The sequence below is a fragment of the Humulus lupulus genome, chromosome 4 (assembly GCF_963169125.1).
Source record: "Humulus lupulus chromosome 4, drHumLupu1.1, whole genome shotgun sequence".
NCBI lineage: Eukaryota > Viridiplantae > Streptophyta > Magnoliopsida > Rosales > Cannabaceae > Humulus > Humulus lupulus.
In genome coordinates, this window is record NC_084796.1 from 24,133,523 (window position 1) to 24,149,679 (window position 16,157).

Genomic DNA, 16,157 nt, shown 5'->3' on the forward strand with positions numbered 1-16,157 from the left:
GCATATGAGAGCCGCAAGCTGTCTGAAGCTGAGAGGAGGTATACTGCCCAGGAGAAGGAGCTCCTCGCAGTTATACATTGCTTGCGAGTGTGGAGGCATTACTTGCTGGGGTCAAAGTTGGTGGTGAAGACGGATAATGCAGCTGTGAGTCATTTCCTTACTCAGCCAAAGCTGACCCCTAAGCAGGCTCGATGGCAGGAGTTTGTGGCGGAATTTGACTTCCGTTTTGAGCACAGGGCAGGACGCTTGAACTAGACAGCTGACGCCTTGAGTCGCAAAGCGGAGTTGGCGACTCTAAAGATCTTGGCTAGTTTATCGGCTAGCGTGGTGAACACTCCACTCAAAGAACGCATCAAAGAAAACCTGGAGAAGGACCCAGTTGTCAGGACCATCTTAAAGCTCGTAAAAGAAGGCAAGACTCGCCAGTTCTGGGTGGAGGATGATCTTCTGTGGGCTAAAGGAGGGCGCTTGTATGTTCTGAAAGATGGAGATTTACGAAGGACATTACTAAGCGAGTGTCATGACACTCTGTGGGCAGGTCATCTAGGGTGGCAGAGAACCCATGCCCTCTTGAAGCAGGGATACTACTGGCCACAAATGCGAGACGATGTAGTGGAGTACACCAAGACCTGTCTCGTCTGCCAGCAAGACAAGGTCGATAAGAACAAGACACCTGGGTTGTTGGAGCCCTTGCGAGTCCCAAGCCAACCATGGGAGAGTGTGTCGCTTGACTTTATCACCAGTCTTCCAAAGACAGGAGATTTAAGTGCGATCTTGGTGGCCGTGGATAGATTCTAGAAGTATGCAACATTCATCCCAGTGTCGAAGTACTGTTCGGCAGAAGAGACAGCCAGAAAATTTTTCAAGCACATTGTCAAATATTGGGGAGTGCCCCAGAACATTGTTAGTGACCGAGATGGAAGATTCACTGGGACCTTTTGGTCCGAACTGTTCATTCTCTTGGGGTCACAACTGAACATTTCCTCGAGCTACCATCTGCAGACAGATGGGCAGACAGAAAGATTCAACGGGATGTTGGAGGAGTACTTGCGCCACTTTGTCAATGCCAATCAGAAGAATTGGCCGCAACTACTCGATGTAGCTCAATTTTGCTTCAACTCTCAAAAGAGTTCTTCATCAAATAAGAGCCCTTTTGAAGTTTTTAATGGACAGCAGCAACTGTTACCCCACACAGTGGATGAATATCGCGGTCGAAACCCGTGAGCCTTTCACTTCACAAAATACTGGAAGAAAATGACAGAGATTTCCCGAGCTTATTTAGAAAAAGCATAAAAAAGAATGAAGAAGTGGGCTGATCAGAAGCGCAGACCACTGGAGTTCAAAGCAGGTGACTTAGTGTTAATCAAGCTGAGGCCCGAACAGTTGAGATTCCGAGGGGACAAAGACATCAGACTCGTTCGCAAGTACGAGGGTCCAGTCTCAATCATCTCAAAAGTTGGCCTAACTTCCTACAAAGTCGACCTACCAGCCTGGATGAAGATACACCCGATCCTTCATGTCAGCAACTTGAAGCCGTATCATGAAGATCCAGCAAATCCAGTGCGTAACCAGTCAACCAGAGGAGGAGTCATCGTTCAGCCAAGGAGCAAGCGTCAACCTGAAGAAATCCTAGCGGAAAGGACGGTCACCACTGACCGTAAAAAGCATAAAGAATATCTGGTAAAATGGAAGGGGCTCGCAGACGACGAGATCAGCTGGGAGAGGGCGGAAGACTTGAAGAAGCTCACGCAGAAGATTGAAGATCTACAAGCTACTTCGTCGAGGGCACCGAAGGATTGAGTGGGGGGGAGTGTGGCGTTCTGCCCCTTTGGCACACCCACATGGGGCCATTTTGTAATGAGCATGCCTTGGTGCTTGATCATTAGTCAAGTCTTGCACTAAGCAACCTCATGGGATAGGGTAGTGGCAGTTTTGTAATATTGCATATGTCTCCCAAACAAAAATCATATATGTTCCTGGGAAGACTTTATTTCCCTAGAAGGCTCCTTAGGGGGAGGTGACCTGGTGACTTAGGGAAGCACCATGGCCATCAGCAGATAGGGGCCAAAGCTGTGTACTCCCTTGTCCTATCAAGGCTATATATTAATGAAATAACATTTATCCATACTTGCCCCTGTGTGCTTCCTTGTTGCTTATGTGTTACTTGTTTGTTATCTTCATTGGGCCATTGTGTGCCACTTGCCTTGTTGTGTGCTTTGTGTTGTGTGGACGTTCCTAGGAATGAATTGCTTTGTGCTTGCTCATACTGCGTTATTGCCCGTTGCATGTCCGAGATGTGTATGTGGCTAACCGCTGAGTTTGTTTGCCTGTAGGTGTGTGTTGTAGGGTGACTTGCTAGCTTGAAGAGTCTGCAAGTGCCGCACGTTCCGTCTAGTTGGAGTACCCAAATAGCCTGCCCGTGACACAGAGCCCAAGCATGTGACTCATTAGACACATATTCAAACATGGACTCAATAGTCATCTATACAGGGTGCGGTGCTCCAAAATCATTTATTTGGACTTGCTTGCATGCATGAATAGGGTTATTATCTCTAGGCATGCCTATTATGATTCAGTGACATGTTAATACCTGTTCATGAGCATATTGAGTTTTCTTGCTGAGCCTCGGCTCACGGGTGCTATGTGGTTCAGGTAAAGGCAAAAGAAAGCTAGATCATCCTTGAGTTGGAGAGCTTAGGTGACGATGTGTACATATGCGGCTGCTCGACCACCACGGCCGAGGGTTTAAAGAGGAACTAGGGTTAAACCCCATTTTTCTGCTTAGGTCACTTGGTTGTAAGTATTTTATTGTAATTAACCTTTAAAATATATTTTGGGATCCCAATGTATACAGTAAACGTTTTAGTGAAACGTTGTATCTTTGACCAAAAATTTTAACCCTAAATCCTTAATCACACTTAGTCACATGATTTTGGCCAAATGACTCGGTTATCGAGTTTATCACTGTTTAAAATGCACAACTTAACGGTCCCTGGGTAGTAGGGTGTTACACTAAGATTAAGTCAGTGCATTGGATTTTCACTGATCTAGTAATCTACGATATGATCTACTTACACATTCGGGGTGTGATGTCTCATCCAAGGCATTGACCAAGTAGATAAGATCGGATGTATTTTGTAACTTTGGACTGGACCCATTATAACAACCCTCAAAACATACAAGACCAAAATCATGCAAAAATTTAAACTTTTTACTTTTAACTCATTGTACCAAAAATCCATATAAAAATAAACTTTTAAAAAGATCGTGTGCACACACTTTTAGTTTAGTAAACAGAAATACAACTACTCTTCCACAGAGTTATAACAAAATAGTTATCCCTAAAGAAATGTCAAACTTCCAGCTTTTTCTATTTAAAGTGGTGATCCATCTAAAACCTCCCCATGTCAGGCGACATGTACATATCCACAAGCAGACTCCAGCGCTCATTGCTCCACTTTGCTTTTGCACTTACCTACAACATGAAACAACTAGGTAAGTGAAAACGCTTAGTAAGAATAGCCTTACACACAACTATACTAAACCCAGTAACGGGTTGACCTAAGGTAGTTATCGCTACCGGTTGATAAACCCCAAAACGGGTATGTTTAAAAATTTATACTCGCAAGCGCACGAATCGTATTTATAGAATAGTTTTCGTGTAAGCACGAGATCGAACCCAAGGGAGTTGTCTAAAATCAAAAAGAAACTATTTTAAATCAAAAATAATAAATTCTAACCTAGCTCCAAAGATTGATGAGTTTTAATATTATGAACACAAAATAAAATATTGAAAAATAAAGCTATGTAAGAGAATAAAAATAAAGCAATAATGAGTTGAAAATAAGTGTTAAAAGAAAAGATTATTAAGATACTAGAATCCACAAAATGTAAGTTTAATAATATTTATTAGTATATTGATTCCCAAGTTTTAGTGATAGTTAAAATAATTTAAACTATCATTTTCCAAAAAGATTTATAATTTTAAGCACAAATTTCTTATAAAAAGATAGGATTTTTCTTCACTTTTCAAAATTATAATCTCAAAGCATTTAGTGTAAATCAATCTAATGAAATAACAAATAAATCAATGAACATTATTTATAAGGCAAAACATAATATTTTTGTTCTAAGCATGGATGTGTACAATTTAATGACACATCTTACACAAAGAATATTATGTTTATGCACTAATGAAGAACAAAGTGTAAATATGTTCTAACAATCTAAAATACAAGATATTTAAGATGAAAGAAATATATGTAGAAGAAAAATCCATAAACTTTGTTGTATTACAAGGGAAATCAACATACAACATAAATATTACCTAGTTACAAGTTGCTTCATCATAATCTTAATAATCTTATGAAAAAGACTAGAAGCACATAACTAGAGTAGAGATTACAAAATAAAAGACATACATACTTGCAAAATGCTCTTGAAAAACCCAAATGGAAGAGAGAATGGTAGAGAGAAAATGAGAGAAAAAAGATGGTAACCAAAATTAAGCACCCCAAAATGGTCTTCAAAACCCTTATTTATAGCCAAAATGAGATTATTAAAATAATCAATTTAAATTAAGTAAATTGATTAAATTAATAATAATATGGTAAATAGGGGTAAATTGTAGGAGTGATGATGATTTTGGGGTAAAAAGTGTGTAGAAAATGGGTAAAAAGGTGGCATTTTAGACAAGGGGACAATGAGCACATTTATGGGCTCAAGGGGCGTTTGGACAGCAGTGACAGGCGGCTGGGGCGCTAAGGGGCCTGCTGGGCGAGCTGGGGTTGGGCCGGTTGACAGGCCCACGGTGGCTGTGGGCAATTGCTGGCGTGGAGAAAGGCAGTTGGGGACAATTGTTGCTGCTGGAGAAGGCAGTGGGCCTGGAAGGCTTGGGCCTTGGAGCATGCGTGTGGTCACGCTGGGATGGGAAACTGGTGGATATATGTTGATGTTGAATTAGCTGAAGGATATATGTTGAATGATATATATTGAAGGCTGAATGAATTGATGAAGCTCCTTGCTGGGAAGGAGCATGTGGGCTTGGGCCCGTGGCTGGCAGTTTTCAAAAATGCCACTTTTTCTTCTCTTTTTCAGCTTTATATCTTTTCTTTTCTTTTCTTTTCAAAGCCCAAAAATACAATAAATTCCCTACAAAATAAACATAAAATAAATCATAATAAAATATTTTCAACTATAAAATAAATCAATTTAATTTTTTGAAAATATTAATTATAACTTAATTTATATTTAACATTTAATTTCAATAATACAACATTTTTACCTCAAACTAAACCACAATAATTCAAATAATTAACTACAATATTTTACAACAAAATAACTATAAAAACACACAAAAATCTATAAAATCAAAATAAGACTAATAAATTCAAAATTACTTAAAAACTTAATAAATCAATTAAAAACTCAAGAACTAAGCAACAATTAGCATATAAAATATGGTAAAATAACTCTAATTTGTAGAGTTATCACCGGTCATTAGGGTATTGGATAAGTTATTACCCTACCATACAATTCTCAAACAATAGTCATTTCATAATCACATACTTTGATTGTACCTAACAACAAACGTTACACATATCATAATAGAAAATCCCAGAACATTTGAGATATATATATAATTACACAAATTAATCAATTCAACAAACATAAAGGATCCTGGCTCCAACCCGGATTTCCTCTTAACGTCCTAGCTCCAACCCGAACTTTATCTTACCATGTCCTGGCTCCAATCCGGGCTATAATTTTACCATGTCCTGGCTCCAACCCCGACTATAATTTCACCATGTCCTAGCTCCAACCCAGACTATAATTTTACCATGTCCTGGCTCCAACCCGGACAGTATTACAATAAGGTTCTAGCTCCAACCTGAACTCACCTACCATTAAGCTGCAAAATCCATAAGCATTGCAAAGGTAGGCATTAAGCATACCCTGGTCTTAACGATCCAAACAAAACTAGTGTAATCTACTACTACAAGCACACACTAGTATATTCATGTTGTAGCCAAGAAAGAGAAAGGCTAACTTACTTGGAGTTCTTAGTTCCCAACTGGATCTTTAACACTGCTATTTGTTTTCCTTTTTCGCAGTTACTGTAATTAATATAGTGTACTCGGATTAAACTATGGCATACTCTTATAGCTAATATTCTATGTTAGCTAAATGTAATAAATTTCTCTTAGAAACTCTATACTATAGACTCTTATACACCTTACAGTGTCTAAGGCCGGATTTCATTTCAATCTTTACAGTATCATGAGAAAATCGCCCTCACCGCAACGCACTCTCCGTGTTGTGCATCTTAATATTCTTTAACTAAAGAACTCTCTTATCGGATAACTCATGTTTTGGTTTTATAAAAAAAAAAAAAAGAGTTCTACCTTTTGAAGCTCTAGCTTGGAGAAGTATTCCTTAGCTCTTAAAAACCTTCCCTTGGTGCTCTAAACTCTCAAAAACTAAGCCCCAAATCCCACATGCAGATTTCTAAGAAAATATTAAAAGAAACTAGATGAGGGACAATAACATGCAAGCTTAAAAAAACCTCTTACCTTGCTTTATTTGATCACAATGGTGCTCAACTTTGAGATCCAACTAGTAAAGGCTTCTATTGAGCCCTAGAACACAAGAACAAGGTCATGCATGACTTTTAGATCACATGCATGCACAAGGAACCCTAGGGTTGTGGGTTTGAAGAAGAAGGAGAAAGAATGAATCACAAGAAATTATTTCACTTACCTTGAGCTCGATTTTTCTTAGGAGGGTACACTAGCTTCAAAGGAGTCCTTCCTTGAGAGAGAAAGGGAGATGGATGAATTAAGAGGGAAAGAGAGAGCCTCTGATTTTTCTTTTTAGAGTTAGAAAAATGAAAAGGGAAGGGGGGAGAAAGGGTGCCTTGGTTTTTTTTTTTTTTTTTTTTGGGAGGGGGGGGGGGGGGGGGGGGAATGGTAGAGAGAAAATTGTTTTGAGATGAAAACAATGATTAAACCCTTAACTTGTGAATGGGTAAGACTCTTCCTATTCTCTTTGCGGTATGTGTCCTAGCTCTTGAGAGCCCTAGGACCTAGCCTTGCTGCCCACCCCTCTCTCTCTCTCTCTCTCTCTCTCTCTCTCTCCCTCTCTCTCTTCCCTTGGAAATGACTTTTATGCCCTTGCTTATTTTACCTCACATTTAAGGAATCCAAGGGTCATTTGGGAATATTGTGCTCTAAATTTCCCTTAACTTTTAACCTATAGTTTTTAAATCTCCAAGCATAAATAATTAAATTAATTTGTGACCAAAAATAAAAATTTTCACAACATCACATAATTTTGGAAATTTATCACATATTGACCAAAATGCCCTTAAAGGGCCGAGCAAGGAAATTTTTATTCTTAAGCCCAATTGATTGGAATTCAAACCTCAATCAATTTTTCTTAAACCTGTTGACTTGACTATAAAGTCCCAGTTGCCATACAAAATTAATACTTTTATGCCATAGTATTCCCTATTTTATTTAATCCGAGATTTTTCTTCCTGTAGGGTTTATTTCTTGGTCCAAGACCAATCTTTCTTTGCATAAAGCTAGATCATTTACCGGATCATCACAGCGGCTGTGAAATTCACTAATCATCACAAATTCATGTAATATCATTTATCAAAATAATATTCTACATAATTCTTCACCAGCTCTAACTGACTACTCATGGATGTTCAAAACACGGGACGTTACACCAATATTGATTATTGATAAGATAAGTAAGTATCGTTATTATCTAATATAATCATATCACAAGGTTGGCCATAAGTCAATTCAATCTTAATTCTGAGTGATTAAAATTCTACTAATTGTATTATTAAAGTCTTTTGATTTGTTCGTTACCAGCTTACCCTACGGACTAGCTCATACTTACATATTGAAGATTTGTTAGTATAATTGAGTGAGAGTATTTATCATAGACATAAAATCCTATAGCTTTTGTTTAAGAAATGAAACAATGATTTCCTTATAGCTTGGTTCAAGTGTTAAATGATAGTGTACTCATTTCTGTAATTAAGTTTACGAAAATATCATTTACAAGGAACTTGGTGGGAAATAAGGATAAAATACCAATGAGGGGTAAAATGGTAATTTGCACCCGTCTCATTAGTAGATCATTTATAGAGGATTGAATGACGGTTATGGTAATAACAATGGATAATGTATTTACATTTGGAGTAAAGCTTTCTATGAATTCAAGAGTGCAATTTTGAGTCTGTAGTGAAGTCACGAGGAATTATTAAGGTAGTGAGATTATTTGTTATAAATAAAGTCACGATAACTTATTGGAGCTTAAGTTCATGGATCCATAGTCCTCGTGTCATCTCTTATCAAAATGAACCTAGTAGTCTTGATTAATTTAATTATTAATTATAAAAATATCATATTGACTAGTTCAATAGAAATAAATAATGTTAAATTATTTATTGATATTTTTTTAGAAAATAAATAGAAGAAACTTTGATAATTTTATTGCAGAGTCTCAAAAAGAGAGTATTATAGTCAATTTGGATAATTTTTGTTAATATTGATAGATTGGTATTAATGTTAATAAAATGAATTAAATAACGGTCAAATTATACTTGGTTAATTTTGACAAGTATTTAATTATAATTATTAAATAATTAAAAATAAAATGGGAAACTAAAACCTATTTTATGTCCTAGCTAATTGCATATATATACTAGTGTTATAGAATGCATTATGTTAGATGAATTTGATAAGGTAAAAATTCACTACTAGTATTCTATACCCAGTCATCCACTCTCTCATAGTTTTCTCTCTAGGAATTCTCTTCTCATATGTTGAGACTTGCCCACACAAACACTAGGTTTTTTTAGAGAAAGACTTGGAAGACTGTGGTATTGTTTCAAAGCGATTTGGATTCCTTGAATTACCTAGCATTCAACAAGGACAAAAGGTTAGGGAATCCAAAGGGTGTAGTCATTGTTCCGCTACACATCTCGAAAGTACTCTAATGGTTTTATTATGGTATTTATGTATCTCTGTAATATTCACATGCTTGTATGATTTTATGATCTCTACTATGTATATTATTTTGAATATATATTTATAGGAAGCATGTATATAGACTTATATAAATAAGATCCTACAAAAAATAGACTATAAGCTTCTGTTAGCATTGGTTATCAGGTTATAGGACTAATGTCTATACTAGGGCTGTTAAAAAAAATTGCAAACAGAATAACCCACACAAACAAAACCAATAAACCAGTAAAAAACGCAACTCAGATAACCCAATGAAAATTCAAACCACCCAATCTAATAATTGGGTGGGTTGGAAAATATTCCAACCCACCCAAATAACCCAAATAAACCAAATAAGTTTTTTTATATATATACCATATAATATTACATAAACTATCTTTTTTTGAAATAAAAAGAATGTAGCCCAGTATATTTAACAATGAATTTTGTTGACTGCCTTTTTCGCTATCAACCTTAATAAGAGAGATTAAAGAAATGATCGTAAGAATACAATGATTTTTACGCGGTTCAGGTTATAAAAGAAACCTAGTCCACGAGTTTCTAGTATTATGAGGGTTGCAAGCTTGTGATTGCAAGCTTTTATTGGGTATTCTCAGGCAGCGTTTAGATTGCTCTGAGTACATGTAGTTTTCTCTCCAAAAAACTGAACCCTTTACAATGAGACTCCCAACCCTATTTATAGAGGTTAGGGTCATTAATGTTAATCATCAATAATTAATACCCATTACTCCTACATTTGGGGCATTGGGCTGCATTGAATAAAGACTACGGCCCAGGCAAGATTTGCGGGGCCCACTGCAGAAAGGTAACCACTTTATGGGGAACATGTCCCTAGGACTGTCAAGGCATGCTATACGTACTCCCGTGTCAAGCGGCGTAGTGGGTGTGCAAATTTTCGAGTTGTACACTCGACAACACTGTTGTCGGATCGCCCACAAAGGTTTTCAGACGATCCTCTAACTCTGAAAACCCGCTCCTACTGACACATTGATCCTCCATCTCTGAGACTGAGCATCTGGGAGTAACTCACCAAGGCACCTACGACCCCCTTCAAGGATAGGGCCTCATCTAGGAAGGCCCCTATTATGACTATAGGCCTTGCGCAGTAACATTCCCCGAGGATGCCCACAAACATCCTAGCCAACCATTGGGGGTCGTCACATGTCGGTGGTGAAAAATATGGACAACATTTTCCCCCCAAGTCCCTACTTGTCCCCAGACAGTAGAGACTTCAAACTGAGGAAGATTTTTAAGAGTCCTCGGATAGTAAACGTTTAGACTTCCGCTGATGTCACTCTGAAAAGCAGAACCACGTGTCAACGCCCCATTGTTAGGCCCATCATTTCGTGCATTTGATTAGGGTCACCTCGATATCCCAAACGTCTACTCTACACCCAAGGCGTCTTATCCCAAAGAAAACAATGATAGTGATCCACGCCTTTTGAACCCTGACTGTTGGATTACTTTCATGAATCTACTCATCTGACGGTTGTGGGGAAGTTGCTTCTTTGATATGTTTTACTAGGTATAAAAAAACCAGAAAACCTTCAGTCCCATACCACAACCATTCAAAAATCACAAACCCTCATAGCACATTTTATTTTCTTTTCTCTCCTGTCTGCTTCTCATCTTCAACCTTTTCCCGAAGTTCTGGACAACTGGCGCGAATCATCCTACTTTTGGTTAGACGGCAAGCTGTGCTTCAAGGTTAGGACTCGCCTCAACACCCATCTTCGCTTTATTTCATGTAAGTACCTTCAACCTAATTTTCTTAGTGTGTGCTAGGTATTTTCGATATATGCTTAGGAATGGTAGTAGTGTGGACTTTTAGATTTTGTTCCTCGTTTTTACGAGTCGTTTTAGGCATATTTTGACATTAGGCTCATTCGAAATGACCTTCAAAGGTCTTTTCGTTAACTTTGCATTTCTGGGCCTATGAACAGAATCTGGGAATTTTCCAGATTCCAGTAGGTTCGTCCTCTCCAGCTTGCCCTTAGGCGCGGGGCCATCTCGCATTTTTAAAACTCTAATTTCCTTCTCGAGCTGTTTTCCTAGAGTTGTTTGTGTTTTTGCCATCTTTCTTTCAGTCAGAATACTAATTGCTTGGTTTTTTATCTCAGATGTCCGAGGAACTCCACCAACTACTATACATAGATTCTATCGATTTGACTAGGAAATCTTTGAAATGGCCCGTGCATGAGATGCTCCCGAAGGCAATGCAAGGACAGGGGCCTGAGAGTAGAGTGGGGAATAAGTCGTCTATCCTGAACTCCAGGTGGCAGTGAGGCCTGTAATGTCTGAAGACTCAGGGCTCACCGTGGAGAATGTAAGCAGAGCCCCCGTCCCACACCCTTCGCAAAAATACGAGGGTGAGGCATTTGAGGCAGAGGATTATCGCACTCTACTCTGACATCCCGGCGCTCTAGAGGCGATCATGAGGTACTATTCAGTTGGGGAAAAATGCCTCATCCGCCTATGCCGTGAGTCCGAGAAGGCGCATCGCAATGTCTATGGCCTAGGTGCTTGGAGCCAGGCCCACCTGATGGCAGGGGCTACCCTACCCCTCAAGCAGTACTTCGTTAACTTCTTGAAGTATGTGGGGATAGCCCCCTTCCAGTGCTCGCGGGGATGTATGTTCTGTTCTGGAAGCAAAAATGGCTTGAGCCTTCACCAGCAAAGATCCTGTATATCTACAGTTTCAAGACCACCCCTCAGAAGAAAGGTTCCAAGAGGGATGGATATTACGCCTTCGTGAAGTATCCAGCTTCGTCGCTTAACTGCAAGGCTCCCCACCACAACGAGAATCATGGTCGGGACTTCAAGGATGCCTTTTTCTTTACAAATGGCTTTCCGATCCATAGTAATCTGACCCTAATTCTCGACTTCTCTCAAGTAGGTAAGTATCTTTTCGAGTGCATTTATTCTTTATCTCACTAGGACATTTCCGTATTCAACACTTAGCCATTTCCTTTTAGATAGGTCTTTTCCGCCGAACTCCATACATTCTGCTTTTTGAGGATCACCTCCAGGAGATGAAGGCTCTCCCTGATTGGGATTTGGACCTTAGCATTATGGTAACAGAGGAAAATCTCATTAGGTCAGGGCTTCTCAGCGTCGAGCAACGGATAAGCAATTTGGAGCTAGCCAAATACCACCAGTACAAGAAGTCCTAGGAGTTGGCATCTTGCCACATCAATTACATAGAAGGGCTGGCCAAGACAGCGTATCATAGGAGATTGGCGGAGGAAAGACTGGTGAATACGCAGGCCATAGAAGAGGCTTGAGAGGCCCAAGAGGACCAAGAGCTCGAGGAAGAGCTTCATGTAGGGATGGAAGCTTCCCACCTAGACTCGGGTAACTCACCTCTCATCCCAACGTCTGTTTTCCGAGTAGGTGATAGGATAAGTCTCGAGCATGTCTGGGCTTCCCCAGCACTCCTCCGTAGTGGTGAAATCTAACATCGGCGTTGGACTAGCGAAGAATTCCAAGACTACCTAGTTCTCGTAGATGTTTACCTCCAACACCCTAGGAGGCAATCTACCTCCCATGGGTTTGTACCCTTAGACCGAGTGACGTCCTTGACCTCGAGCTAATTTTACCAATATGGCACCAATATTAGTTGTGATGCAAGGAATTGGATAGTACACCCTCATTGTTTGCACCGACTCACGGTGAACCTCCAAGTAGCTTATTTTATTGCATTATCCTTGTGTAGAATGTATGATAACTGTTGACCTGTGAAATTGGCCAACGGTCATGTGTAAAATATATGAAACATTTTGAACAAAATGAATATAATATAAGATAGAGTACAAATATCTAACAAAACACACAGGAATTTATATTGGTTCAGCCCTATTCTTTTGAACTGTAATAACCTAATCCACTTAGTCTTTTGTATTGAATCGCTTCGATAAAAAATTACAAAGATAAACTTGGATTTCACTCGTCACAAATTTTCCCAAAAGATCAATCCAAAAGTCCTGAAAAAAAGATCTTTGAAACGAAGCCCTGGGTCCTTTATTTATAGTACCCAGGGGTTGTTACATGAACAGTAAGAGTGGGATCCTAGTTTGATACACGATCATTGGGAGTGGAGATATGTGTCCACCTTCCCATGATTATGAGATCGTGGGTCTTCCCGTTGTCTTCTCTGGATCATGGTCGATAATGCACGATTGATACCTTTGAGAAAATGATAAGTCTTGATTGGTCTATGATACTTAGGTGCTAGGCACGATGACCCTTTAGAGCTTGGGTGCTAGGCGCGTTGGTCCTCTGGGTGCTAGGCCTGTGATCTTCTGGGTGCTAGGCCTGTTGATCTTCTAGGTGCTAGGACTGTTGATCACAGTTTGAACAAGAGTGAGTTTTACCCAATGAAGTGTCTTTGGGAGTGTAGGTCAACCACCCTATGGAAGATAGGGTGGGCCAACCACCCCGAGGGGTTCTTCGGTATGCTTGGGCCAACCACCCTTGGGGTTGGGGTCAGGATGACCACCCCTAGGGGTTAGGGCCAGGCCGACCACCCCTAGGGGGTTTTGGCCTGGTTGACTTCTCTATAGGTGTTGGACCTATCTTTTTTGCTCATCGGTCTTTTTTCAATACTTCGTCATTTTTCCCTGATTTGTGATGCCACGTGTCACTTTCTCATTTTCCACATCATCCCAGGATTTTTGAGGGATAACATTTGCCCCCCCCCCCCCCAAGTTTATTGTAATGTGTTCAACATTACAGTAAACTTGATCTAGCCTGAGAAACATATCGTAACATTACTTTAACAGCAAAGTCCCTCGAGACGTTACGTAGTACTTTTATGAACTATCGATAATTTGCTGAGCACTAATTTTCAAGGATAATTTGTAATTCTTAAAAAATAATTAGATTTTTCAAGGAAAATTAATTTCCTAAAAATCTAGTATATTTTTCAAGGAAATTTGAAGTCCTAAAAATATAATATATATATTTTCAAGGAGTTTTGAAGTCCTAAAAATATAATATATTTTTCAAGGATATAAATTCCTAAAAATACAAAATATTTTTCAAGGAATTTGAATTTTTAACCATACCAGATATTTTTCAAGGATTTTGAATTCCTAAAAATATGGTTAGCCTGAGAGGCTATAAGTAGGGCCTCACTCATCAGACTCTTGACCCATGTGCCTCCTTCAGAAGTTCTGAGCTGTGGAATTCTCCAATTCTTCATCAACTCTGCGTATCTCCTCTTTGGTAAGTATTCTTTCCCAATTTTACGTTTTTGATGAATCTGTTTGAATCTCCTTGTTTTGTTTTATTTTGATCCAAAATAATTGACTTGTCTGAATCAAGTCTATGATTTCCCTATGATTTCCTTAGCCTGGACGATTTCCAGGGTTCCAAACCCTAGCATAGGCGATTTCAGGTTTGTAAAACCCTAGGTCGACCACTTCTTTGAGATTCACTAGCCTAGTGATTTCCAGGGTTCCAAACCCTAGCATAGGTGATTCCAAGCTTGTAAACTCTGACCTAGGCCGACCACTCTTAGGTTCCCTTGGTCTGGAAATTTCCAGGCTTATAAACATTAGGGTTGGGCAATTTTTCACGATTTCAGATCTAGGAATAAGCCATTTCCAGGGATGTAAATTCCATCATGGGCCTACCACCCCTAGGGTTTCAATCATGGGCCGACCACTTCTATGGATTCCCTTGCATTTCCCTTTCCTTATGCGACTTCCAGGCTTACATATCCTATCATGGGCTGACCACCACACTCCCTAGGCGATTTCTAGGGATCCAGGGTTTAGGGTGGTCGGCCCAAGCATAGGCCGACCACCTGGGACCCTAAAAAATATGTTCTCCTTCTTTATTAATCTATTTGGGGTCTTCCTTGTACCGTATAATTTATTGGAGACTTGAACTTTAGTCCTCTGGCATTTTCTGAGGTTTGCATCCCTAGGGTGGTCAACATAAGGTGGTAGGCCGACCACCCATGCCTTTTCTTTCATGTTTTGTAAGCTTAGGGCCTAGGTTAACCCTTCTTTGTGACTTCAATCGATTTTTCCAAGTCGATGGGAGTCATATGGTTGTCGATCTGAGCTTAGTCTCACTGGGCTGACCCCCTATATAGATTTTTCCCCCGATTTCTTCATTTTTGCTCCTTAGCTAATGGATATGCCCCCGGCAATTGGCTTCATTATGTTCACTTACTAACTTTACTCTTTATTTTTCCATTGTAGCAGATGTCCAGCTCCTCTTCGTCAGATAACTCTGTAAGCGAGCGTACTCCCCTGGATTTCTTGGAAAGGGTGAAAAGGATTCTCCCTTGCTCCGCTTTATATTTGTTCAGTGAGGAAGACTACTTGAAAAGATATAGTCCAATGGCAAGAGTAAAACAGACAACTCGGCAACCTTCCGAAGATGACCCTCATAATTCCAGGCACATCACTCAGAGCTCTTCACCTGGCTCTTCTTAGATCTCTTCTCAGCATAGTACTCCCCGTGGCTCTCAAGGAACATCTCAGCGAAGTCATTCTTCCCAGCGGAATATGTCTGTTTAGCGAGACTCATTGCAACGCCCTTTGCATCAGGATACCAGTCGAGTTCCCTATCACTGTTCTTCTCAGGGAGAACATACCGAGGGCTCTCATTGCCAGGCTACTCATCCTCAGGAGCATTCTATTCATAGGTTCCAGCCTATGGTGGTTCGCCCTCCTTCCAAGAGCAAGACATTCTTGCCAGCTGCGCAGCAGAAGAAGAGACAACAAAAAGAGTTCCACTCCTCAAATTCCGGGGCCACCTTTGCCAATGAGATCATATGGAAACTGGTTGAGAAACCTCGCCCTGCTGATTATGAGGTGGTTTGGTTCAAAGGGGCTCCCTCTAACATGACTGAAGAGAAAGTAAAGAGTTTAAGGAAGACCTTTGACCTTCTGGTGTATCTATTACTATCCCTGGTCCAAATGACAGAGCTGAGGAGCCCCATTTGGGTATGTGCGCCTGGACACATTCTGCCATCAAGTTTAGTGCTACTTCCTCTTCATCCATACTTCCACAGTGTAGCAGATTATTTCGGTATTAGTCCTTCTCAGTTGGCTCCCAATGTGATCCTGGTGTTATCTGTGTTGTACATTA